This window comes from Podarcis gaigeae, assembly GCF_964106915.1.
Source record: "Podarcis gaigeae genome assembly, chromosome: 1".
In the NCBI taxonomy this organism is placed as follows: domain Eukaryota; kingdom Metazoa; phylum Chordata; class Lepidosauria; order Squamata; family Lacertidae; genus Podarcis; species Podarcis gaigeae.
The window spans coordinates 98,614,580-98,639,191 of NC_139678.1; the positions used below are offsets into that span (position 1 = coordinate 98,614,580).

Here is a 24,612-nt window from a genome sequence, read left to right on the forward strand (position 1 = left end):
CCTCAGGACCAGGGGCTGAATGTGACCCTTCAGGTCTCCACAGGATTCCCATCACACTTCTTCCCCAGGCCCACTGCCTGTTCCCAGCCACACCCATAAGAAGCCTTGCTTCACAATCTCCTTGACTGTTTATGCCTGACTAAAATATGTCCTTTAATTCCAATAACTGCTTGCCTGGATGAAGAATAGTGAAGGGTGTGTGTGTGTATGTAGAAGCTAGCATAGCATACATGAAACAGTTACATTCATTGTTCTTCCCACTTTTGTCTCTGGCTCCCCACACCCCTGACATATGGCTCCCGAAAGGTTGCTCAGAAGGTACTGCACCCCTCAGGCTGAAAAAAGTTAACCACCCCCGCTTTACATAGAGTCGTAGAGTTGCAAAGTACCCCGAGGGTTGTCTAGTCCAATGTCCTGCAATGCAGGAATCCATAACTAAAACATCCATGACAGATGGCCTTCCAACCTCTACTTAAAAACCTCCAAGGAAGAAGAGTCCACAACCTCCTGAGGGAGTCCATTCCACTGTTGAACAGCTTTTACTGTCAGAAAGTTCTTCCTTATGTATAGTCGCAATCTCCATTCTTGTAACTTGAATGCATTGGTTCAAGTCCTACCTTCCAGAGCTTGCTCCATCTTCCACATGACAGCTCTTTAGATATCTGAAGAAGGCTATTATATCTCCCCTCAGTGTCCTCTTTTCCAAATGTCTCAAACATTCCTCATAAAGCAGATGAAGGCACCATCCAATTGTGCTGATGCTGGTGTACCATGGCTCACCCCATCGCAGGGATTCAAACCGCTGGCCTTCCAATTGGCAAGCCCTAGGCTCCGTGGTTTAACCGACAGCGCCACCCCTGAAAGCAAATCCCAGTAACCTCTGAAGCAGTTAGATTTAGTAAATGTAAATAGGCTTTAATAATAATTAATGAATAGGATCAAGATCCAACAATCAATGTTTATTTTGCTTAATAAGTGGGGTCACAGTCTTTTAATCCTACTTTCCCTTTCTACACTGCTATTTGTGCAGAGCTAGACATGTTTTTTAAAAAGTTAAAATAAGTGATCTCTCAAACGATGTGCAGAGCAGCATAATGTTCTGGACAACAGTTATTTTATCCTATGTTTATTATGTTAATTTGCTGCAGATTTTCAGTATATCTGTAGCAAAGTGGATCATTATAAGAGCCTCTGCTCATCATGGAAAACATTTCTGTTTGTTTTTCATTATCTCTTTCTTGTAGCAGCTGATTTTTCAATATTCATAAAAATAAAAGGTCCATTGTGCAGTGTATTATACACTCCTGCCAGAATCTGCTTAGTTTCCCCTCTGAAAGCTGAGCGAATCCTGCTTAGCATTATATGGCTGTCCTTAGCTCTCTTTTTAGCAGTGGCTGCCAAACCATTTGGAATTACTTGCTGTCTTTGTAACTTACACAAATGCCTGCTGGGGACTGAGATTAATACCAATTCACAGTGTATAACCTTTCCCACCTGCTCTCACTTTTACTATTAGGATTGCCTTTTCCTGGGAGGAACAGTAAAAGAGGGTGATTTTCCTTGTTAAAGGTTGTCCTGGTTAAAGGATATTCTTTCAGCACCATTCCATAGTTTCTTGTTTTCTTTCTCTCCTTTGTTGATCCAGCTGTCTTTACAAGTTCCAAGTGTTGCCTTGTTAGATTAAAGCAGACTGAACTGAAGGGGGGGGGGGGACCTAAATGCAAGCATCCCTGCAAGTGTTGCCAGCTCTCATTCACTCTGACTTGAGCAAGTCTATGCCTAGAGATATCCACCATGAATTGGGCCGAAAAGGTGGCTTGAGAATAGCCTGTTTTCCGTGGAGTATAAAGAGAGGAAAATTTCCACTAGCCATTAATTGTCCCTTCTAAGATCTAATGCACCACTCTTCAGCTCCTCCTATTCAGGAACTGTGACAGGTGTTTAATAATGAATAGTGAAGTGTTAAATTGTATGTATATGAAGTCATTTTTCCTGATCACCGAAATTCTCCCCAAAAAAACCTTTAGCAGCTGCACGTTAAATTCTGCAGGTTATGCCGCCAGAAAAGAATAATTCCTAACCCATAGAGCCATTCATGTATCAATTTAAATGCATTTGTCTGTGTGATGGAATAAAGCAGCTACTCTGTGAATGAAAAGCAGAGGAAAAGAATAATTCATCTAACCTTCACAATGGAAGAAAGTGGATGAGAATATGGTAATTATCTCAATGAAGTTTGACTGGGGCTCTAGTTTCATTACTCATGGAGGAAGCTGTGATTTCTTTTATAAATATAATCGTTTAGAACCATTCTCTTCTTCTTTCGGTTAAGCAAATAATGAAGTGCTTCAAGGAACTTTATGACAGTTTTGTTTTCATAGATGATGGGAGAGAATCAGGGAAGCAAGTACTTTCTTTCTAGGAAAATGTGGGGTCAAATCTAAAAACAACATTCCGTCCCCTAATCCGATAATGATTGGGTCTTTCCTAGGCCTGCTCGCAAGATATAGGTGTGGTTATTGAAATGCATGGAATGGAGGGCAGGATTGCATCCACACATCCTGCTCCCAACCTCTGTACATGCAGCTGTGGGTACAGACAGAGGCTGGATCTAAACACATCAAAGAAGTGCTTCAGTTAAACGCGTTGTCAACTTTGTATGAAAAATCAGATTGGCAAAAACGCAACTCCACAGCGCCATCTGGTGTCACAATGTTAGAATGCATATACAACACATATAAAGTGCTTTTTCTTTGCCAGTGTAGCTGAGTCCAGAGCCTGTGCATGTGTGAACATGCATGCAATTGGGAATGTTGTCATTTTTAGTATTTCCTTTTGCCTGCAGGCTGTGTTCACACTAGCTAGCGTGATCTTGCTGCAATCTCCTACTCCACACGCTCAGAAAACATATCTGTTGTGAGCAGGGCTTCTCTAGTTACACAGCAGCTGGTTTAATATGTTATTTGGTAAAATTTACACACCGCTTGAGTGTAAAAAAAAAATTCTCAAAGCAGTTTATAAAAAGATAACAATGAAATAGAGAAAAATTAACAACCATACTGTAAACATACAACAATTAAAATGTTAAAACAGATTAAAATTAGCATAACTTTCTAAACATATGGGTAGATGTTATAGAGAAATAGGCTGAGTGTCACCAGCATACTGATGGCGCTCCAAAACTCCTAATGTCCACTCCCAACAGCTTCGTAGAAGAAGATTCCAAGGACCACTTTATTCTTATTCCATATTTTTTTCAGGGTTAAAATCACATGAGCAGAACTGAGCCTTGGTGACCTCTTGCACAAAGTACACATTGAAGGCTACATGTCAAGCAGATCCAGGGATGTTATGTGGCAAAGGCAGCTTGTCTTGTTTTGCCACCGAGGCAAAACAGGAAGGAGCTGTCATTTGCCCGCTCCCTCTTGCCACTGCCACTGCAGCCTCGCTTACCACAATCTCATGAGGCTTTCATGAGATCTCCCCAAAACCCAACAGAACCAATTCTCCTTGCTTCTCTGGCGGCAGCCAAAGGGCTTTGGTTTTTGCTTTGTTCCTGTTCCTTTTAGGCTTAGATTTTCCATTTTCCCACTGCATCTTCATCTCCCCCCTCCCATTTGTAAAGCTTATTTAATCAGTTTTTATAATCGTACCATCTGAACCAGGAGCGGGGGTGGTTTCAGCAATAAAATGGTGAGGCGGGGAGACCATGCCATTATTCCTATCCAGGCTGGGAATCCTTGTGGCTTCTTATTGTAAAAGGAAAAAAAGAGTTTCCCTCACAAAAATTTGATGTCACATCTAGCGTGACCCTTGACAATGCTGCTTTAAGTGCATATATTGAAGCTTGCTCCATTTTCTTTGTTCCTGCATAGATAGGTACCTTCCCTTTGTTCTTCACTTGGAAATAACACTGGACAAAAATGAAACGTACACTGAAGAAAGGCCTGAGGAGAGCATGTCCTCAGCCCAGAACAAATGGAGGAAATTTCTCAATAAAACTATCATAATTTGCTTTATAACAGAGTTTCCAGACTGGCTTTCTGGCTTGGCTTCTCTCTCATGCCTTTACCTTAACTTTCTTTTTCTTGGTTTAAAACAAACAAACAAACAAACCCAAAACCAATCAATGTCTCAAATCTACTTACAGCTTGTTATCTGACTGGCTGAAGTCCTTACTCTAAGATAGTGCTATTACAGTTCCAATTTCATTAGACCACTCCCCTTCTCCAGTGGGTGGCACTGCGGACGTGCACCTGGGACCTCCCAGTGACCTGACAGTGGGCAGAGGGAATGCTGCCCATGTCATTAGGACTCCCAGCTGAGTCACGCCCCCAGCCAAACAATCAGGTTAGCCAGGGGGCGTGGCCAATGCTGTTTAAACTGCAGCAACCTCCATTTGCCTTCTTGTTGGAGCTCTTTGCTGTAGTCATCACCTTTGTTCACTGCTCTCAAGCAGCCACTTTGCCCAGGCTCCATCAGTTACAAGGCAGCTATAATCCCCGCACCCACGAGATCAACTGTGAAGCAGCTCCTCTGTCCTCGCATTTGTCTTATCGGAGAGCTTGTGTACTAGCAAAGCACAGCATGGTCAAGGGCTGGAGAGTGCCATTAAAGTTCCAATATCATTAACAGATTTTCTGCAGTTCTTGAATATAGATCGTTCGAGCACTGTGCTGTAAGAATAGCTACCCAACTTTAAGCATTCACTTTATACATGAAAGAGAATGTGCCTTTTGCAATATTTGCACACATACATTTCCCACCACTCCAAAGCGGGGGGGGGGGGAATGCATTTTCTATAATTTGAGTCAGTATCATTATTATAAAGACAAGATGGGGATACTGCAGTAGCCATAGCAACAGAACCAGGGGAAGGAAGAAGAGAATGGCTAAGATCTCTCTCTGTGTGTGTGTGTGTCAGGGCTTTTTTCAGCCAGAACTCACTGGAACTCAGTTCCAGCACCTCTCAGGTGGCCACCATTACTATTATAAGACAACAAGGGGGATGTTCATGGTGAATTCCAGCACTTCTTTTTCTAGAAAAATAGCACGTGTATGTGTGTGTAGACAGACAGAGGGGAAGAGAGAGAGGTGTATGAGAGAGAATACGATATTAGAAAAGCCATCCAGACAATTCTAAAACAGCAAGTAATATAATCTGTTGGTCAATTATTGCTCGTATCTCATTTTTATAGTAATTTTGAGCCAGAGTTGCACTAAGTGACATAACAAAGGATGCCCCCCCCATAGGCAGAGGCACGGAGGCAATTTTCACCAATTCCTTATTCTTGCTGGATTCCCCTATGCCCCCCTGTCTGCTCCCAGAAATTGAATGACCCTCAGAACACCACAGGTGATTATATTAGGCAGGGTCAGTCCACCCATGAGACAAGGTGAGGCGCTCACTTCAGGAGGCAGGATCCATAGTGGCAGCAAATCTGGCCTACAAAGGAATGCATCACCAGCTGCTGTTGCCACAGTGGCAGGAATGGGGACCAGATCTGCTGCCTCCTCAACAGCCCCCTGCACATTGCTGCCTCTACAGCAGCCTCTTGGTGAATAGGAGGCACTGCTGGTACCCTCCTAGGGAAGAAATAGTGGAGGCTGCCCTCTGGGGTCTCTCTTCAAGTATCCCTGCTGCTGAGGAAACATTTCTAGAATTGTGCTGTTGTTAAGCATGTCACAGCAAAAGAAACAGAGCAGTATGAAGTTGTGATGACATCAGGTTTGTATACCACATTCAAAAAAGTAAAAACGCTAATTAATTCAAGCTATCTGCTTTGTGTATATAAAGCCTTTAAAAAGGCCAGGCATGGGACCCTAATTAAAATCTATTAAAAACAGTAAAAAATATAGGAAACAATTATGACAACATACTAATATATTTTCAAGAGAGCTGAAACTAACAGAAGCTTTAGGTGCGTAATACTTCTTTGTCTATCGGTGAAAACCACCCTCAGTTAACGCCTTTTGTTTTAAGAACAACTAGAATGAAAATGCTAGACTTCCATGCAGCACATTCTGATCAATGAGCCAAATAATGAAATTCTCTTAGCCTTATATAGTAGCAATAGCAGAGGGGCCGAGCAATCTAAAACCTGGCTGGGCAGTGGCAGGGACAGTCCCATCATTTGTACCAGCCAGAGAAGCAGAGGGTAGAAAAAAGGCAGCTGTGAACTATGTCAGCCTGGAGTTGGCATGCCGACTGGGCCTGTACAGGGCCTGATGCTGTCAAGTGAAAGCAGTGGGGTTGGCTAGGGATCCAGCAGATCCCAGGCTGGCTTTGCCCCTTTTTCTGGTTCTTTCCAAAGGCTACCACAAGCAAAATGTGCACTAGCTGTACTTCTGTCGCTACCTGCAGTGAGCAGGAATTACTCCATTAGTATTTACTGTACTAAGGGACGCGGGTGGCGCTGTGGGTTAAACCACAGAGCCTAGGATTTGCCGATCAGAAGGTCGGTGGTTCGAATCCCCGCAATGGGGTCAGCTCCTGTTGCTCGGTCCCTGCTCCTGCCAACCTAGCAGTTTGAAAGCACATCTAAGTGCAAGTAGATAAATAGGTACTGCTCCAGGGGGAAGGGAAACGGCGTTTCCGTGTGCTGCTCTGGTTCGCCAGAAGCGGCTTAGTCATGCTGGCCACATGACCTGGAAGCTGTACGCCGGCTCCCTCGGCGAATAAAGCAAAATGAGCATCGCAACCCCAGAGTCGGTCATGACTGGACCTAATGGTCAGGGGTCCCTTTACCTTTACCTATTTACTGTACTATATTACTAATTCAATAACCAAGCAGTCTGGTCAAAGAGGGACAGATCACTGTGTCCCTCAACTGTTTGGCAGAAGGTGAGGAGGTTCAATGCTAGTAGCCTCTTAGCAGGCTAATACAAACGTTTGCAGGTTCTGTTGCTCAGCCAAGAACCTCCTGCTCCACAACTGATCTTTCAAGCAGGGCACTTCCTAATCAACAACTTGAATTGGAATTTGAGGCCTCTGCAGGTAGGTGCCTCCACTTCTGCTTACCATCCTGCCCTCTCATCATGCTCTCTTGCCTTTCATCCAGCTTCCTTTTATCTCCCACCACCAAGGAGGTAAAGCTAGGCTAGAGATCTGCTTCTCCAGATGTTGCTGAAGTTTACTGTTTAGATTTGCCAAATTTGTGGCCTACAATTTTGTTGTATATTAAAGCTTTCAAACAACCAGTTCCCAAAGGTTTTCAGTAAAGGAAATTGGAGAAAAACGTTTACCTTGTGGTAGGTCACAAGAGACGATTGAACAAATTCCAACTGGACTCATAGTTTCACTGGAACCAAGTGTTAAAAAACTTCAACAAGTTAAAAGTTTATCTACAGTAGTCTTTATTTTAAGTGGTTTGGTCCTTTCGGTTTTGAAAAAGAAATCTCCGTATGTAATACAATTGCCAAATGTTGCTCTTAAGAAATAGCAATTGGTTCAATTTAGCAGTAGGAAGTGTGGCTAATGTGCACCTCACCTTCTGCTACAGTCGAAGCAAACAGGGCAGTGATTCCAAATAGCTCTTTGATTAATGAGCACAAAAACTTCATGATTCCTTTACTTGGGTGAACAGCTTTAGTGAAAACAGCAGTCCGCAGGACCTCAAAAGCAGCTGGATTTCATTGATTAAGAATGAAATAATAAAGTATTAATTTTACTAAACACAAATCCATCAAATAGCAGATCCCTAATGATGGGGGCAGGGGATGTTGGGAATCTGCACCTGGTTTTTCAACTGCTAACATAATTTACAACTGCATAATTTATATTAGAAAAATGATATTCAGAGTAGCTATCAAAGATAAACATATATTGCAGAAGGGTTCTTTCTTCTATTTTGGAAGGTTTGACTATTATTTGGGTAATGAAACGACGACAGAATGGTCATCAATGTTTCGGAAGGTGGACATGAAAGACCAGCAAAGAAGACCAGAAGGGAAATAACATTTGTCTCAATATGTCTGATTATTGCATTCAGTGGAAAAATTAAGCCACATTTATGATGAGGTAAATGTTTTCCTGTAACTTCAGATAAATAAGTTTGTCTTATTGGATAAGTGTTAGCCAAATTTATGGACAACTGTAAAAAAACCCATATTTTATATTCCAGGTGAAGAGGCAGTCCTGATATTTCACACTTTAATCCAACCTCTTAAATGTACACTTGACTAACGAGGCTCAGTATATCAACTGAATGGGCATGGGGGGCGGGGAGAGAGAGAGACTCATACATCAGAAATTGTCATGAGTTTTCCTATTCAATATGTATATACATTTTCAAAATACAAAGAGCAAAGAAAGCCATATTTGTCAGGGGCAGTGGGGTGGGAGATGAGCTATTTATAAAGCAAGAATCTGAACACAGGACAGGAAAACTAACGAGTGTTTGTTTACGTGAAGGTTCAAGCAGCTTCAGTTGGGTTCTCAGCTCCAAAGTAGAGGATATACAAATACAGTATGTCTCTGGCAACTCAATTCCTAACTGCAAACAACAGGGAAGAATAAGGACCCACCCTCTGCCTGCGTAAAAACTCTCTCTCTCAAACTCCTCCTCCCAGGCCCACCCCAGGCTCTACCTGCATCCCATGATAACTCTTGCTCTCCCTCTCGGCTCTCCTCCTCCCACTGAGTCCACCCTCTGCCTGCACATTTTTGAGAAGAAGCGCAAATGTGTGAAAAAAGGTGCCCCATTTTAAGTCCACACAGGACAGGGGACACTTTTCTCAAAAAAAAAAGAAAAAAGGATGATCACATTTTTCTAGGGATAAGTGGCAACCCTAGCTATGGATCATCTACTTAGAATAATTCAGACCCTTAATCAGCATTTATACTTGGTTTTAACATTTCAGGCCTTAAATGGTCTTAAATAAATGATAGGAGGTGACTATAGTGCTGGATTATGAACCTGTCATTTCCCACATTTATATTTATGCTAGAAGCTAGAATGGTTTTTTTCTTTTTATCTAGACTGATGCCCAAGTGACGCTGTCGTTACCTTTTGTCCTGGTATAAAAATGCTGCATATTTATCAAAAGCAGGCACCACAAGGAATATGGATAGATACACACATACAGATAGAAAGAGATACACAGACAAACAAAATCAGAGGGTGAAATAGAGCAAAGTTTCTTTAAAAACACTCCCTCCCTCAGCAGCAGTTTGTTCTTTTAAAGAGCAAATGGAACTGCAGACATTAAAATTAAATCAGAGCAATTTCATGAAAGGAACAAAAAATGTCAAGACCAGTGAAACACATGCATAACTACATAATGAAGAATCCAAAAGGAAAATTGGCTAGGAAAAAAAGAACATATGTGAGAAAAGACTATTCTTGAAGTCTACTGTGCAGTAACTATCTCAAAGCCTTAAAAATATATGAAATGAATTATCACCCTCTACTCACTTCATACCACTTATAATGAACATCAGGGAAGGGCTTTTTCTAATGCAAGAAAATTCTATCCATCCATCCCTATTATGAGGCTCATTCATCTGAGGTACAAATCATTTTCATTTCTGATTTTGAGAGCTTCATAGGGGAGGATTGCTTATTCATTTAAAGCAGATTCAAAGAATATCCCATATGTTATAGTACAGTGCTACCTCAGGTTACATACACTTCAGGTTACAGACTCCGCTAACCCAGAAATAGTGCTTCAGGTTAAGAACTTTGCTTCAGGATGAGAACAGAAATCGTGCTCCGGTGGCGCGGCAGCAGCAGGAGGCCCCATTACCTAAAGTGGTGCTTCAGGTTAAGAACAGTTTCAGGTTAAGAACGGACCTCCGGAATGAATTAAGTACTTAACCCAAGGTACCACTGTAGTTCGTGACAAATTTTAGAACTGGGGCAGTTTCGAAATCACAGGTACAATATGAGTGCCCCTAAACCACAGTTGGGCCAGGTTAGTCAAGACGTTGTCACTAGGCAGCTGTTCCTACAACTGCCTGGCCTTTTCAAACAAACCTAACTTTTGAAGGGCAGGGAGATGGCCAGCAGAAAAGAGCTTGTAGGCCTCATTCCTAAGGCCTGTGTACTCCCGAGGGTTTTGTTTTGTTTTGTTTGTTACTGGGATACATGGAAATGTAGTTAAGTCACATCCCTATCCACTGCACAGACTTTAAGAATGAAACATACAAGGCCAATAAATGTCATGAGCCAGCCTTGTCCACCACCAGTCCCCCGCTCCCTGGCCAAGATCAGTCTCCTTGAGAAGGCTGAAACTGGATGAGGGCAACCGCCCTTGCAGACCCTCCAAGTGTCACTATTTTCCAGGAGATGGCTGGATCTACAGAAGCCATCTCAGTTTCTGATTTGATATTGGAATGTCCCGCTTTTCCTTTGGACGTCCCTATTATCGGAGAAATGTTGGAGGGTAATTGAGTTATGCGACCCCTGAGCCAAGAAGATAAGTAACTATACAACCTTTAAAGGTAAAGGGACCCCTGACAATTAAGTCCAGTCGCGAACAACTCTGGAGTTGCAGTGCTCATCTTGCTCTATAGGCTGAGGGAGCCAGTTTTTGTCTGCTTCCACAGACAGTTTTTCTGGGTCATGAGCAGCGCACGGAAATGCCGTTTACCTTCCTGCTGGAGTGGTACCTATTTATCTACTTGCATTGCATGCTATTGAACTGCTAGGTTGGCAGGAACAGGGACCAAACAACGAGAACTCACCCTGTCACGGGGATTCAAACCACCAACCTTTCGATTGGCAAGCCCAAGCTGCACAGTAGTTTAACCCACAGCGCCACCTGCCAACCTTTGGAAGACATCTAAAGGCAGCCCTGTATAGGGAACTTTTTTTATATGTTTTATTATGCTTTTATATATGTCGGAAGTCACCCAGAGTGGCTGGGGTAACCAAGTCAGATGGGCAGGGTATAAATAATAAAAATTATTATGAAATAGGACGTCCCTATTTTCATTGGAAAAAATGTTGGAGCGTATGTGATGATGAATCACAGTAAATTATAATAATGCCCTCACCCATGTGTGAATTTCAGTGCCAAAAGCTGAACATTTCCTCCCCTCCCATGCCCCCGGATTCATAGACATTATGCACAAGACATCTCTAGTCAATGAATCTTCAGTCAGATCTAGTTCAACCAAGATGTAGCATGAATATTAAGACAAGAGATGGATGAGGCTTGTCTTCCTCATGGAATTGCTGAGTTTATTTGCCCCCATCCACGCATGCACCCCAAAAAAAAAACTCCCACTGCAGTAGCCTTTGGAAAATACACAACTCTTGGTAACTGCCAGCTCTTTTTGCACACTTAAAGAGGAAGGGATGGGGGGGGTCTCTTCTTCCCTTTTTAATGCCACCGCTGCTATGGTCCAAGTCCAATAAGCAGGTGTTTTCAAGAGAAGGACCAGTTCCAGACACACCATGTATTCAGTCTCTTCTGATGCCCCAACCCCATAATGCATATCAGCTAGATAGATCCACACATTTGGGGAAATGGGGCATCTGAAAACAACTCCAGCCTCAGATTACTCTGGCAGAGGATGAGTAAATCACAGATTATTCAGAATGTGATCTTATACAGATTCCCTATAGAAAAGAATTCTTGATGGTGTGGGCTTATTGACGCTGCTGTGCTGTTCTTATAAATTAGACCAGGTGAAAAACATTGGGGCTATTTCACCTCTGAGGCAAGTTGACATGATTCAGTGGAGCTCCAAATTACAGCAATGAAAAGTGATTCCACATGTGTAACTTTCAGGTTAAATTTACAATGCTATAAAGGAGATTTTTAATAATATAAATAAACTTAAATCCCTCAACCTGCTGTTTTTTGGCCAGGGGGAATGAAGCCCAATTCATTTTCAATGCCATCCAGAGTACATAGCCCCTTAGCAAAGGCACTCTGGGTAACTTTAAACTTTTTTTATCTTTTGAAGTATTTGAGTCTGTTACTAAAATGTTTAGATAATTTATCACCATCTTCACTTGGGAGAGATACTGCCTAAGAAAAACTGAGGAGAAGCCAAGAGGGATTGTTGAATCTCACAAAACTAGCATTTAGCAGAGAACTGCTAAAGAATTTACAGTCAAGATGGATTGGCAAAAACTTTCCTCCATTCAGGCAGGCATGAGTTGAATTGGTTCCATGTGCTTATTTTTTGGTAACTGCATTTCTAGATACCATGTCAGTGAGAAGCACCTGCTTGTCTTGACCACCCAGAGCAACCCAGAAGAAATCCAATATCATCTAATTTGTCCAGTAATCTAGATCAGATGGGGGAAATAGCTGCAAATTACTGGCAAGGAGAGACTTACTTTGCATTGTTCAATATCAGTTACCTCTCTATACAACAGCAAGTATACTACTCTCCCCCCCTATATATATATAATTTACAGGGGTAGCCAATGTGGTATCATGCCTGTGTTGTTGGACTACATATCCCATTATTCCTGATCAACGGCCATGGGGACTGGGGCTGCCAGGAGTTGGAGGAAGATTCTCTACCCCTTCTATTTAACAATTATGTAAGGGAAGAGGAAGAGACTCCTACTAACAATAGAAGAAGAATGACCGCCATGTCCTATGGAGGAAGGAGAAAACAATATCCTTTAAGTATAGTTGGGATGGGGAGAGCACAAAAAATACAAGCATTGAATTTAAATGACAGATAAACCCATAGCATGCTCCCAAGGTGGTTGGAATGGCATGGAGGTTTCTGTTCATGTATATGACGGAAGGCAAGGTATCGATTAGTGTTCTAAGTAGATGAGTGTTAGAAATGTGACCAAATTCTTAGGAGTGTCCTGGATACAGGCTGTTTGTACAAAGTGCTCTTTTCTGTGCAAAGTACCCTTTCACCTTGTTTATCATTACTAGAATTCCTCATCCTGAGCTCTAAGTTTGCATGGCACAGGGGCAGAGAGCTATAGATGTATGCTGCAAACCCCATCAACTTAGTATTGGTCTTGTGTGAGGTTCATATAGTGGTGGTGCTGTACTGTGACTGGATCTCAACATACACCGTGTTCCATACACCGTGACAATGTGGGCAGTTGAAGGAAAGCAAAGGAAATTACTTGGAGCAGGGCCAGTGTAAAGTTGTGCTATCAGAGAGAGCATGACACAACTCTGTCCTGTTCTTCTGGAATTCTATCAGTGAGACATCCATCAAATCTTTTATTTCATCAGCTGACAGAACCTGATCATAGTATTCTGTCCTTATAACAAAATCCTAAATACAACCCTCAGAATGAAGCTTATTATGAGTAAAGATGTATAGGATTCTGCTGTACCAGAAGGATGTTTCATAGGCCACAGTATGCTAGATCAATGGAAAAAGAAATGTGTGCTATTAAAACACTTTTCTTATCATTCAGCCATTATCTCACTGATGTGTCATGGAGCTGGATGAGAATTTAGATTCAGCTCCTACCTTTTAGTAAAACCTGCAGTTTCAGTAACTTTACCATTATCTTTGTTAAAGCTCTGGCATCTTCCAGGTAAGTATTTCCTATTGCAACCATTTCCCTTTCCAGTAAATCTATATACAGTTCAAAATGGCTGATGAATTTGCAGTTTTATAGAGGTCTTTCTAATTATCTAATTTTTCTCTTGTCGTTTCTCACCCCTGGTAACACTTCTGAGGTTTATCTGTTCAATTTCATGATTTCTTTTTTCACAGAAAAGAAATTAAGGCCTGAGCTTGCCTTTAATGAGGGCAATGAAGACAAATGGATGGCAAATAATATGGTAAGAACAATTTCCTAATAAATATAATTTATAGATAGAAAGGATGGAGTCACCTCCTTAAAAAATACACCTTCATTCTGTTACTTCTATTTTAAGACTTCACTGGAAAAGAATATTGTAAATCCATGTGCTAGGAGGCCTTGGATAATCATTTATTTTCTTTGGATAAGAGAAATCTTAACTGCAGTAGAACTGAGTAATCCTCCTCCTCCCTAAACCTTTTATTGTAGTATACTTCTGTAGTATTCAGTGGGGGCTACCCAGGGTCAAGTGACCTAACAATTGCAGAACAATGTTTTACTCATTGAAAATTGTTTTTAGATTGGTAAGAGAGCTCCTGCTTTATCTACTCTGCAATCTCTGGACGTTAGAAGGAATGGGAGATGGCATAGGGGAGAAACACAGTGCTTGGCCCTGTTTTCTTGGCTTAATAGCAAACTGCCAATAGAAAATAGAGCGTACAGAGTTACCTAGACCTATGGCATGGCATGGGACGAGTTGCAGATTAAAATAGATGGATGTCTCACTGCCCACCATCTCTTAATAGTTGGCATTCTTCTTGCTCAGGCCAGACCATTAGGTGGTAATATGGGAGGAACTTGAAACTTCTCCAACCTTTTAACCAATGTACCAGAGACTTTTCATTTTTAGTTAAACATCCCCATGTGTAGTTTGGTTAGTACTTTAGTACTTTAGTTAACCCCGGGATAGGGACTCCCCTCCCCATTGGTCACACTGCCTAGGGCTGATGCAAGCTAAAGTCCAACACCTGGAGGTCCCCAGATTCTCCTCCTCTGATATAGACATTGATGACCCTATGGAGTCAACTTGAATCTCCAATGGACACTTGCATGGTGACTTTAGTTTTCAGCTGTCACAATTTCACAAACGTTAATTAGGAAGTATTACTTTAGCACAGGTTTTGAAACAGTCCTGGTCTCTGCTTGCTCTGTTCTCTGAATAACTCATATTTTGAAAAGTACCTAAATACTTTATGCCAGGAAACAAATGCAGAACGCAGAAGCTAAAATGCATAACTAAAGGATTTGCTTTGGGGTAGGATTTCCAAAAGCAGGAAATGCTTATAGACCACCAGAAAGCTCTGCTAAAAGTGTCCTTTAAAGCATACATGGCTTAAGAAAATTTAAAATTGGGAGTGATAAGCTCTTGCAAGCATTAAGAGCATTTTTCGTCACAGATTTCTGGATAGCACACAAATCTAAGTTCCTAGTTTCAGAATAATCATGAGCATAGGCGCCGACTCCATGGGGCCTGAGGGGGCCCGAGCCCCCTCAAAAATTCGTTTGGGGGGGCTCCGCCCCCCCAATAATTTAAGAAAATTATTAGTTATATTATGCTTTGTAAAATCACAAAATTATGTTGGTATTTTTTATTTTCCTTGTTTGATGATAGTTACCTTTTAAAATACATTCAGTAGAATGTATTTTAAAGAAGCGGGGATTCCCCCTAGCTCATTAACAGTCACTGCCCACGGCGGCAGCCAATCGGCTGCCGCAAAGGGCGGGCCCTCACAGGTTCACTTAAGGTCGGGGCAGCCCGGGGCTCGCCCCTTTCGTTCCCCCAGCAGCAGCGGTTTGGAAGTCTTGGGGCCCCCCCCAATATTTTTTATAAGTCGGTATGGGCCCACCCCAATATTTTTTATAAGTCGGCGCCCCTGATCATGAGCATGCACTGCATTAGTTGTGACCGCCCTGAAATCAAAGCATTAGTTTTGACCTGCTCGTTAATTATAAATGCGGGTCATGCCACATATTGTTTATTGACCTCCTCAGAATCAATGTAAAGTAAAGGTAAAGGTACCCCTGCCCGTACGGGCCAGTCTTGACAGACTCTAGGGTTGTGCGCTCATCTCACTCTAGAGGCCAGGAGCCAGCGCTGTCCGCAGACACTTCCGGGTCACGTGGCCAGCGTAACGAAGCTGCTCCAGCGAACCGGCACCAGAGCAGCACATGGAAACGCCGTTTACCTTCCCGCTAGAAAGCGGTACCCATTTATCTACTTGCACTTTGCCATGCTTTCGAACTGCTAGGTGGGCAGGAGCTGGGACCGAACGACGGGAGCGCATCCCTCCGCGGGGATTCGAACCGCCGATCGGCAAGTCCTAGGCGCTGAGGTTTTACCCACAGCGCCACCCGCGTCCCAATGTAACGTAGATCATACTAATTCAAGGAATCCAGACGGATGCAGCATGCGTGCCCATTGTCTTACCCAGGTGGAGGGTTGCTATGTGTATTTTATTTTCTTTTGTGAAATGCTTGCCTGTTCTTATTACTGTAAAATATTGCTTTCGTCTTTTTCTTTAGAAGCCCTCTCCCCAGGGCCATGAGATCTAAGAATATACTTGATGTGAGGGAGGTAAGTGTGGGTTTTATTTTTCCTCAGAGCAATGCTCATTTAGAATTCACAGGAAGAACTCAAGGAGATATTTGCAACTTTCCCCCATCACACAAAGTTAATTTAATTTACTAGGAGTTTGATTTTCATGGCAAGGTACTGAGACACCTGGCATGGTTCTTTCTGTGATTTATATTGTATCCACCGGTTCAGATGCTATTATTTGCTTTGCTAGTCGTCTTGGTTCACCTACCATATCATGCAACAAAGGGCAATACCTTCCATGCCTTAAAAAATACCCAGAAATAATTAACCTCCCAAGTAGTCCTGTATGCTCGTCGTTAAATAAATGCAGAAACAAAGGAGGCCTATAATTAAACTTCACTGAAGGACATTCCTGATATGTTCTGAGCTTCTCTGGGTGCTTTTTGTCAGGCTTTGTCTGTTGCTTTCAGGTTTAGGCAGAACGGAACGAAACATTCACATTGCCTTCCAAGCTGTCCCCATTGTCAGGGCTTCGCAAAAAAAAATCTACATGAGCTGTATTCAACCCACTCAAACTTTCTCTCTGCTCCACGCAGCCGCCATATGGTGTGACACTTCAGCATAGCTGCAAAGCTTGTTGTTCCAGGGCAAAAGTCGGGAAAACTTGTTTAGGGAATAATACAACGTTATGAGAGCCAGTGTGGTGTAGTGGTTAAGAGCAGTGGTGAACCGGGTTCACATCTCTGCTCCTCCACATGCAGCTGCTGGGTGAACTTGGGCTAGTCACACTTCTCTGAAGTCTCTCAGCCTCACTCACCTCACAGAGTGTTTGTTGTGGAGGAGGAAGGGAGAGGAGATTGTTAGCCGCTTTGAGACTCCTTCGGGTAGTGATAAAGCAGGATATCAAATCCAAATTCCTCCTCTTATTACAGGTTGGATATTATAGCCGTAAAGTCAGACTGTGATTGTTCATACTGATAGATTATACTATTCTATTGATTATACTATTCCATTGGATTTCTCCCTGATTTGGATATTATTTTTATTTATTAGATTTGTATACCATTCTTCATTCGACCATCACAAAATACATAATAAAACAGAAAGAAATGAACAACCCCCCTCCCACGAACACATTTAAAATGCCATAGGACAGTGGTGACCAAACATGGCCCTCTGGCTGTTTTTGGAGCAAAACTCCCATCATCCCTAGCTAACAGGTCAGGGATGATGCGAATTGTAGTCCAAAAACAGCTGAAGGGCCAAGTCTGGCTACCACTGCCATAGGATGTTAATCAGCCAAAGGCCTAGTTATAGAGAAATGTTTTCACCTGGTGTCTAAACGTATTTAATGAAGGCAACAAACGCATTCTCATGTTGCCACCCTTTGGACCTCTTCTGGAGGAGGCACACAAAGAAGGTCCACAGATGTTGGTTGCAGGGTCCAAGCTGGTTCATATGGGGAGAGGCAGACCTTGAGGTACTGCAGTCCTGAGCCGTTTAAGTATTAATAGGTTAAAACCAGCACTTTGAATTGGGCCTGGAAACTAACTGGCAGGCAATGCAGTTGAGCCAGAACTGGTGTAATATGCTGTCTTGCCTCAGTGAGCAATCTGGCCATTGAATTCTTCGCCAACCAGCTAATGTTTATGTTTCGCTCTATAACACACACCCAACCATAACACGCACATAGTTTTTAGAGGAGGAAAATCCATAGGCATGCCACCCATAGGCATTCCCTCCATAACACGCACAGACATTTCCCCTTACTTTCTAGGAGGAAAAAAGTGAGTGTTATGGTGCAAAAAATATGGTATCTTCAGAGGCAGCCCTACGTATAATGTGCTGCAATGATCTAGGCTTGGGTCAATGAGTTATAGATCTGAGTTAGTTATACCCACTGACTGACTATCATTCAAGAAGATTTTTGTGCTACCAGATTTCTTTTCAGTTGACTAGGCTCAGCACAGCAAATGCTAAGAATTGGTGGAGAATTTTGGATCTAGAATTACAAGATTCTAAGATACGATATTTAAGAAAATGCATTCACCTGAAGCATCAGGTAGAATGTTATCCAAGATGTACATAAATCCTTAAGGTTATAACTGTTGAGGAACTGTGTACGTGCAGCTACTCACACAGAGTCAATTAAGGTTTGGCAGACAGCCAGAAGGCAATCTGAAGGAGTAAGTCTGCCTCTCCAGAGGCATGAAGACAGCTTCCTGATTGGTCAAGCTCTTTCAAGGGAGTGATAATTAATGGCCTACTAACTGGAATGTGTTAGTTCAGGAGTTCAGTGTTCAGAGTTCTGTGTATCAGTGTAGAAGTTGAGAGTCGTGTCAGAGAGAGCTAGCATAAGATCCGTGTTCTGTTCCTGTAAATAGTCCACTGTATATAATAAACACCTAAATACAAGTTCCTGGTTCCTGGTTTGTCTATCCTGTCTGCAGCTAAGTCGCCAATTGCTTCCGTGGATTCTGCGTGTACTCTGCTAGGTCTAGCTAAGGTCCTGCAACTAGTCAGAAAGTTGCGAAACACCAAATAGGTTTTGCCAATAATAACACATGATCTAGAGCGGGGGGGGGGGGTGACTGTTTTTTAGATCAAGAGCCACACTCCCTTAATGGAAACTTTCTGGGGTTAGCACACCTGTGGTCCTGGGTACCAAAAGCAAAATTTGGTGATGCAACAGGTGTGATTCTTACCTTTGTACATTCCAGTCAGTCAAAATTCAAGGGTTTCTACACACATACACACCACATACACATTTTCCATATTTCATCCAGGCAAGGAAGAAGCATGACCGTACTTCAGTGATGCATTCCAGCCATGCAAAAGCACCTGAGGAAGGCTGATGAGGGTTGAGGCCTGGGAAGAGTCCCTGGTGGCATATAGAGAGATCTAGTTATTGCCTTTGGCCTGGGGTTTCCATACCCCTGAATTGAGGAAACCTCAGTGGTTTTGACTGTGACATTAACAGAGAGCTGATAACACAGGCTAACTAAATACAGGTGTAGGTGACTGTATTACATTTAAGCCACTGTTTTATTTTTCTTGCAACACAGCTTTTGGAATGGGGGGTTGCATGAATATTTGCTTATTTTCCTGTATGGTGCTTTCTAGCACACAAAGATGTGTTCATATAAGAGAAGGCAGATGCATCTCTTTTTAGTATAACACTTCTTGCACGCCAAGTCAGCCAAAAACACCTCCTTGGCTGTTTTTCACAGGTGTTCTAAAAGGAGATGTTTTACTAAAAATATACATCATCATCACCCTGGGCATGTATGCCTCTCCGTATGAGATAGAAAGTAAGCTATGCATGAGTGAAGCTTTTGGGAAAGAAGGGCAGTATCAGAAGATCACTTTTCATGAGACTGAGGTTGATGCTATGTTTGAGAGGAACAATCATGTATATTTCTCAGGATGAGGTTTGCATAATTGATTCATGTTGAGAAAATAGACATAATCATAATTGCCTAACCAGTTCTTGTTGGTAGTTGTATGGAAAGCAGTAGCAACAATGTCTATAGAGAATTACCAAATCCTATGACGGGGGGACGCATCATACATCCCTATAATGTAGGGACGCAGGTGGCGCTGTGGGTTAAAGCCTCAGCGCCTAGGACTTGCCGATCGAAAGGTCGGCGGTTCGAATCCCTGCGGCGGGGTGCGCTCCCGCTGCTCAGTCCCAGCGCCTGCCAACCTAGCAGTTCGAAAGCACCTCCGGGTGCAAGTAGATAAATAGGGACCGCTTTCTAGCGGGAAGGTAAACGGCGTTTCCGTGTGCGGCTCTGGCTCGCCAGAGCAGCGATGTCACGCTGGCCACGTGACCCGGAAGTGTCTCCGGACAGCGCTGGCCCCTGGCCTCTTGAGTGAGATGGGCGCACAACCCCAGAGTCTGTCAAGACTGGCCCGTACGGGCAGGGGTACCTTTACCTTTACCTTTTATGACGGGGGGGCATGACAGAGATGCTTAAGATTATTCATGGTGTGGATAGAAAGGAGCTTCTCCCTTCACTCTCATAATACTAGAACCTTGGCCCAATCAATGTACCCAAATATTGGAAGATTCAGGACAGACCAAAGAGAGTACGCTTTTCACACAGTGCTTAGTCCAACTATGGAACTCACTCACACAGAAGTAATGATGGCTGCCAATATAAATGGCTTTAAAAGAGGATTAGACAAATTCATGCAGTCTAAGGCTATCAATGACTACCAATGATTGTCAGAGGCAGTATGCCTCTGTATACCAGCTGCTGGGAATGGCAAGAAGGGAGAATGCTGTTTTTCCCCAGGTCCTGCTTATAGGCTTCCCCTAGGCATCCAGTTGTCTTCTTATGTTCAGAATTGTATTTGGATTTTTATTTGCAGAAATAAAGAGGTGACTGAGAAGGAGGCATCGTTCTGGAAATTTGGGAACAGAGGTCTTTTATTTAAAGAAAGAATGGAGAAGTGAAGGGTTGCAGCTTTCTGTTTGATACTGTTGTGGGCATATTTTGATCAGCGAAACAAGAATGGGCACTTATGCCTGGATGCAAGACACTGAGGAAATAGAGAACAGTCAAAATTGTACAGGAAAGTCTGATAGATATATCATCTTTCCCTCTGGGCCATTGGAGAGATAAATCTGAAATTTATTCATAATCAAAGCAATTCTGTAAGGAGATAAATGGGTACGAAAAGAAATAGCCTTAACAACAACGAGTCAGTAAACACAGAAATTAAGGAAATTGTACATTTTATTCATTTTATTCATTTGTATTAAAGGCCAATCTTAAAAGGAATACCTAGCAAGACCATTAACGATGCAGAGCCCTCATTCTGTGATTTTATAGACCCCAAATCATTGCAGCCACTTTTGCTCCATACAGACAGACTTTAATTTCCAAGCATTCAGAGTGTACTGCTTGTACATTTTCAAGTGTTTATATGTTAGGAAACCTCATTGTATTCTAAATTGTACACATGTATGGAACCCAGGTGTGCTTGTTGTTGTGATTTTATAAATGTGTGTGGGGGGGGAAGAAGTACTGGGAGAAGTTGCAGTTCTAGATCCAAAATAACTAGCACACCTGGGGTCTATACATATGTGAACAATTGGGAGGTTGCCACTAACATTGCGATGCATCTTTAAAAATGCACATATAAAAATATATAAAATCCAACTCATAAGTTTTCCTTAGTGGTAAAATGTACAGTGCTAATGCATAGTCTCTCCAATGAACTATTTTAGTGACAGTCTATAATAAAATAAATAAAATAATAAAATCATATATGAAAAATTCACACATGCAACCATTACTGCACCTCACCTTTTTCATTCAGAAGCTGAACACAAAATCTGCCCCCCCCCAAAAAAAAATGTTTTGTGAGGGAGGAGGATAAAAACTACAGTTTTGGTGGCCTAAAACACAGGGATAGCATCACCTGAAGAAAGCATGGATTGGGAAGGTTGTGGGACTTTCTAATCCTAATTAAGGCTGATACAACTAGATAAATGGAACCTCTTGTGTACCAAACAGAAGAACTTGCGGTGCAAACACTTCCTTTACTATCCCAGGGATGGCCTTATTACATGTTGTCCCTGTTGCAAAGACAGAAAATAGTAACTCTGTAGAAACCACAAAATTAATGTATCATCATTGTTTCCATTTACAAGCTCCTTCATTTTTTCCCCTTCAAGACCATAATTTTAGCACTTAAATCTTTGGCTACTTTCCTTTAGAGAAATCCCTGGACATACACACTGAAAATGTAATCCTAAGCATTTGTATTGCAGCCAAGAGAACAGGTCATTTTACTTAAGCCTAAAAATTCATCCTTTAGTCTCCTGGTGTGCATGGATTTTGCAGCACATTAGTTAAAGTCACATATTTTTCAGAGACAAAAAAATAACAGCTTGTTCTTAAACCTCAGCACATTATGGGTTCTTTTAAACAGCAAGAAATATGTGGTTTGATTCATACACAGTTATTTTTTGCAGCTTTGCCAGCATAAAACACTTGAGCATGCATCTGCTAGCAAACATTTTGATCTGTTGTAAAAGACAATCAATGAAATGAGTGTCAGAACATTGTTTCCATATTGCTCCCTAGATTACCATACCCACTGGACAAATATTACAGCCCAAGCGTGGGTGTAATTTTATTTTATTTTATTTTAAATGCATGTCACAAAGGTGCAGAAAGTTTGGCTCTTTAATGATCTTGCAAAAGTTGTGACATTTCCAAACTGGCTGGTTTTATGAGCAACTACTGTATTGAGGTATTTAGTGTGTGGCAGCCCCGCCCCGCAAAAACCCCACCTTTCTTGGGCCAATAATTACATTATTAGGTACATGAATGAAACAAGTTGTATCTGTTGGGGGAACTGTGCCCATGATTTTACACTCTGCCTGAGTTGTTGCCCCTTTCTAACCCCTCAGGAATGGGGTAACTGAAACCAGTCCTTTTTTTTCCTTTAAAAAAATGTTTAAGGGTACTCTCATTTTCCTACTCATATTGAAATACTGCCCCAAACTTAGATTCACAAAATGTTTATGGGTATGCATACCCCTGAGTTTCCCCCACTTGTTGGTAGCACTTGTTGGAAATCATTTTGCTGCATTGTAAAATATCCACTTCAGGATCCCACCACTTCATCTTGCAGCACTGAATTGCAACAGTTCCATGATTGGGTATGAACTATGTGGAATTATGTCTTTGTCTTATTGGTCTCTTCTGAGTACGGTGCAGGAACATTCCTACCTCTGCAGCTCTAATGGGCCAGAATGGGCAGGGGATCAGGTACAGCATTTTGTTGATACTGGTACCCTGAAAACCTGGTAAACACTTTTCTGAGTTGCTGTTCCAGTACTGGATTTCATAGGACTGGCCTGTAAGCCAGACTAACAGTAAATTGCATTGTCTTACAATCTGCTTTCCAGTATCATCACTGCTTCATGAATCTTCAGTACTCGTTTCTTTTTCACCCCCAATCATAAGAGATCCAGCTGTCCCTGGAATTTTTCCATTGAAATTGAGTCAGATCCTTGCCATTGTCAATATGTACTTTTGTGAAGGTTTGGAAGAGATTCCTTAAGTGGAATTGGAGGTTTCTAATTTGTATTTTTATATGGCTCATTGTTATGCTAATGAAATCACAATGAAACAGCACCAGATGCAGTTTTACTGCCATGTACATGGTTCCTATTTCAAGAATATCCCATTGTGCTGAGTGGCTAATTGACTTACAATATGACTGATGAGTGCAGTATGCTTTAGACTCATTTCCAGCAGTTTCAGCTGTTATCACACCATATTTATAGATATTCTGGAAATATATAGGAAGAAATGCCTGCTGAATTATTAGTAGTCTCCTGCCTATTGTGGTAGTCAATAGAGAGAATAGGGACATAGGAGGTTGCCTTATAGCAAGTCAGACCATTGGCCCATCCAGATCAGTATTCTGGCTCTGACTGTCAGCAGCCCTCTAGCATTTCAGACAGGAGGCATTCCCAATCTTACATTGAGATTCTGGGGATTAAACATAGAATCATAGACTTGTAGAGTTGGACCCTGATCGTCATCTAGTCGAACCCCCAGAAATCTCAAGCATGCAAAACTGGCGGCCATCCAATTTCAACTTGGAAAACCACCAATGAAAGAGAGTCCTCCACCACCTGAGGGAGTCTGTTCCACTGTTGAACAGCTGTTACCATCAGAAAGTTTCCTAAATCAGTGTGAGGAATGAGGGTGTGTTGTTGAGTGTTGTGCATAGAGTGGGAGGAAAGTACTTTCAGTCTCACATGTATTTCCACATTGTTGATCACTATTCCTTTGAAAGGGGGGGGGGGGACAGTAAGTAAAAGGAAGCAAGTGAACATGACCCTCATATTGTCTTTTATATGAGAAAAAAAATCCATACAGTCCCTTTGATTACTCCCTAATAAATCATTGCTCACTTCCATTCCTTCTCCTGCTAGCATGTTAAAACTACAGCAAATCACTGATCTTGCAAGACAAACAATGTGCCATCCATTTTAGAAACTATTATCCTTTGCTGTTGACGAAAGGGTGCCTTTTGTGTCTGGCTTTTGGAAACCAAGCTACATTGATATGCAATTCATAGAAGTTCAATTATGCCTCTGATGAAAACAATTACAGCTGGAATTTAAAAGTACAGATTAAAAGGTTTGAATACTTGGCAAAAGTGATTTTAAGAAATATTAAAAGTAAATGGCTTTTTAATTCTATGAATTCATCAATTTGTAAGTTAATGAAATTAATGAAGCAAGAAATGAAATGGAAATTCTAGAAGTTTGTGGGCCTGTACTTAGTTTTCTGTCTATGCAAAGTCCTAGAATAGGCATTTACCACCACTAAGAGCTAAAGGTAATGAATAGCTTCATTTGAACACTAATTCAATTATACAACTCTCTTCCCTCCCCTTTCCCATCCACCAAATAATTTACAAATGTCTGAAGCCGACGATGGATGGACTTTCTTTTCTGACCAGCAGAAATCTGGGAACAAACACAATGGCCCTGATCCAGCA

At 41.9% G+C, this 24,612-nt stretch overlaps 1 long non-coding RNA gene across 1 annotated transcript in view; it reads left to right on the forward strand.

Moving 5' to 3' along the window:
- Positions 1-13,663: 13,663 nt before the first annotated feature.
- Positions 13,664-24,612, forward strand: part of LOC310833855 — a 157,386-nt gene continuing 146,437 nt past the window's right edge. Inside the window, exons 1-2 of the long non-coding RNA XR_014558966.1 lie at positions 13,664-13,731; positions 16,056-16,107. This is a non-coding gene — a long non-coding RNA (uncharacterized lncRNA). The remainder of the gene's footprint in view (positions 13,732-16,055; positions 16,108-24,612) is intronic.